The 3,859-nt window shown below is 33.6% G+C and overlaps 1 non-coding gene across 1 annotated transcript; it reads right to left on the bottom strand.

Annotated features, from left to right (window-relative positions):
• Nucleotides 1–592: 592 nt before the first annotated feature.
• Nucleotides 593–699, bottom strand: LOC116086647. The gene has a single exon (XR_004117027.1). It is a non-coding gene; the product is annotated as a U6 spliceosomal RNA (small nuclear RNA).
• Between the last annotated feature and the right edge of the window lie 3,160 nt (nucleotides 700–3,859).

The following is a 3,859-nucleotide window of genomic DNA, read 5'->3' as shown; positions in this document are numbered from 1 at the left end:
TCCTGGTTTACTTTCTGTTTCCATGAACTGTCTTTTGCAGAGAGTGGGGTGTTGAAATCTTCCACTATTATTCTTTGTGGTGCAATGTGTGCTTTGAACTTTAGTAAAGTTTTTTTATGAATGCAGATGCCCTTGCATTTGGAGCATAGAAGTTCAGAATTGAGAGTTCATCTTGGTAGATCATACCTTTGATGAGTATGAAGTGTCCCTCCTTATCTTTTTTGTTCACTTTAGATTGAAAGTCGATTTTATTTGATATTAGAATGGCTAGTCCAGCTTTTTTCTTAAAAGCTGCTTAAAAAATCGCTTTAAATTTGGCTTAAAAAATTGTTTCCCAGCCTCTTATTCGGAGGTAGTGTCTGTCTTTTTCACCGAGGTTGGTTTCCTATATGCAACAAAATGTTGGGTCCTGTTTATATACCCAGTATGATAGTCTATGTCTTTTTATTGGGGAATTAAGTCCATTGATATTAATAGATATTAAGGAAAAGGGAAAGGAATTGTTGTTTCCTGTTATTTTTGTTGTTATAGTTGGAATTCTGGTCATGTGGCTATCTTCTTTAATTTTGTCGGAAGATTACTTTCTTGCTTTAAAAATATGGAAAACTTCACAAATTTGCATGTCATCCTTGTGCAAGGGCCGTGCTAATCTTCTTTGTATCATTCCACTTTTAGGATATGTGCTGCTGAAGTGAGTACAATTACAGATTTTTATATGCAGAAAAAGTTCTTATGCATATACAAACTGGCGAACTTGTTCCTGATAACTCAGAATTAACTGTATTATTTACCCAATTGCAACAGGCCTGCAGAAGTAGAAGCTACCCATTATATACTCCTCATTTTTGGTCTCATAAATGTTTGCAGGTCTGTTAGCTTAAAGAAATGATGAAATTGACAAATGACTAATAGAAAATGTATTAGATGTATCAAAATTATATGAGAAACATTATTTTAATGGGAAATGTTTAACAAAATATTTTTTTATCACATGGCAACAAGCCAAAATAATAATAATAATCATAATCACAATTATAATAATATGTTCTATGTGTTGTCTCTGCAAACAAAGTCTTTTACCTGCTGGTCATAATCCTAGAGTGGGTACCCAGGTACTACATTGCATCAGTAACCAATCATCAAAGGTAGTCCAGAGACATAGAGCAATACCAAACACTACTGGCCCAAAAAATGTTAAGAAATGAATCCTAACATTTTACTCTATTCATAGTTCAAAGATTTATCCAGCCATCACTAGAGACTTATTCTGACAGCAAATAGAATCATATGCAGAGATTCATAGACAGATAATATGCAGAGATCATCAATTGGAGATCTTCATCAAATCTCTTCCACAGAGCTTAGGGAGTCATACAGAAGAGGCAGAAAGAGTGTTAGAATCAGAGAGGACTAAGGACAGCAGGAGAACCAGGACATCTAAATCAATTAAACACACAGCATATGAACTCATAGAGACTGAAGAAGCAAGCACAGGGCTTAGTAGGATCTGTACTACTTTCTCTATATATTATAGCTATTATCCTTAGTAATGTTACAGGATTCATAATCATGAGAATGAGTGGGTCTAAGAGTTTTGTGGCTGCTCTTGGGACTCTCTTATGTTTGAGTTGTCATGTCCAATTTTGATATGATAGTTTTTGTTTCATTTTATATTTTAGGTTGTCATGTTTGATGTTTTTATCTCTTAGAAGCTTGTTCTTTTATAATGAAAGATAGAAAGGCAGTAGATCTGTAGGGGAAGGGATGTATGGAGGAACTAGAAGAACTAGAGGGAGGGAAAATAATAATTAGATATATTTTATGAGAGAAAATCTATTTTCAGTAAAAAAAATAAGTGAGAAAGCAAAGAATACTAATAAGCTGAACTCAAACTCAAGGATAGGAACAAGAATCTCAGAAAAAGGTCATCAAAGAATACAAGATAAAGTTATATAAGAAGAATACATTTAAGAAATATATTAATCACCATGATTATTATATATTTGTAATTATCAGAACATAATGAATATTGGGTTATTTCTATCATACATACAATTGTAAACACCAAGGATTGTGATAATTGAATCACTACATGGATGGCAAATATATACAATGTTTAATTGTCAACTAAATGTTGAAAAATCAGAATGAATCTAAGAAATGGGTTAGGACATACATGCACACACACACACACACACACACACACTGAACGTCTAAATAAATTATAAAAATTTTAATGTAAAACAAGAAACAGATATTTGATTTCTTTTTTATTATGTATGACATTTATATTTCCATTTTTATTTTAACTATACTTGGAGTTTCATCAACTGTCATCAATTAATGAGTGTTATCATTACTCTTCATGTTCTGAAGTCTTTAACAAACTACATTTAAGATATTCCCAGGTAAGAAAAATCTTTGAAGCCGGGCAGTGGTGGCGCACACCTATAATCCCAGCACTTTGGAGACTGAGGAAGGTGGATTTCTGAGTTCGAGGCCAGCCTGGTCTACAGAGCAAGTTCCAGGACAGCGAGGGCTATACAGAGAAACCCTGTCTTGAAAAATAAGCAAAATAAATACATTAATTAATAAAATCTTTGATCTTAACTCACAAATCTCATTTTGGTAAGTTATCAAAAGATCAACCTCAAATGAAAAATTTTATGACTAAAACTAGAGATGTTTACTGCACTGGATTAAAAAAAAAACAGCATCCTAGAAAATAAAAATAATGTGTCTAATGCTGAAACAAATGGACCATAAAATGATAAGCACAGGAAAAACAGAAACAAATGAATAAATGTTTGTTCATAATGCAGAGAAGTAATGCTGTTCATTACAGTGTAAATGTATAACAGCTTTCTGCCCTGCCAGGCAGTGGTTTGTCTCAGGGCTATCTAGAATATCAGAGAAATGAACTATTAGACAGAGTCTGTCTCTGATAGGTACTAGATTTCTGCCACACATGTTTTTCTAAGCTAATTCTCATTTTTGATCAGTTCCACACTTTGCCTTCTTGTTTCCTGCTGGCAGCCTGAGCTTGCTGGTCCTTACGTTTCCATACAACTTCTTTCTTTCTTCAAAATAGTTTTTTTTATAAAGTTCTGTTAGCATAATCAATGTTGGGTGATTTCATTACAAACAATAGCTTGGTGTTTTATAGTTTTTCTTTTTACTTACTTATAACTGTATTGTTTTAATTAAAATGTGTGATTTAACCAAACCCACTGAAAATATAATTGTTAATGAAAATACTGCTATTTGAATATGTTCCATTTGACATATTATATAGCAATATTATATTAACAGAGTCATTCTAATAGAGCTTCAAGGACTAAGAGCTCAACATTAAGTATTTCCCGTAACTCTCGATGTTAGTAGTGAAAATCTGTGTTGGCTGTTGTCTCTTTCAGGGTGTCACAGTGATACAGATCTTTCAGCTTTGCCTTTTGGGCTTATATATAACTAATTGCCTTTTTCTTTCTTTATAGATTCTTCACTCTGTTTGTGTCTCTCTCCAAAATTTCCAGCCAGCCATTGTTGTGTTGTAAAGAGCCTCCATGAAATATGAGATGATTTTGCATGAGCTTGTCTAAAATGTCCTGTCATAGATTCCAAGCAAGGTAGATTAGGGAAGTACAGAATTAGCAGACTGCACTACATTGCTTAGCTTGCTTGTTCTACCACTCTGTACACATATTTGAGCATTTGATTACATTGCTTGTAGAGTACCTACTGCATGTCAGGAAGATCAGGGACCTAGTGCCTTTATTGATGTCTCTACATTTTCTCAAACACATTTTTCTGTTCCCAATTTGGTGATAATGTGCTATGATGCGTGGTGCTATAGCAGGCC

Source organism: Mastomys coucha, unplaced genomic scaffold (assembly GCF_008632895.1).
Source record: "Mastomys coucha isolate ucsf_1 unplaced genomic scaffold, UCSF_Mcou_1 pScaffold12, whole genome shotgun sequence".
Lineage (NCBI taxonomy): Eukaryota > Metazoa > Chordata > Mammalia > Rodentia > Muridae > Mastomys > Mastomys coucha.
This window is presented reverse-complemented; position numbering and strand designations above follow the sequence as displayed.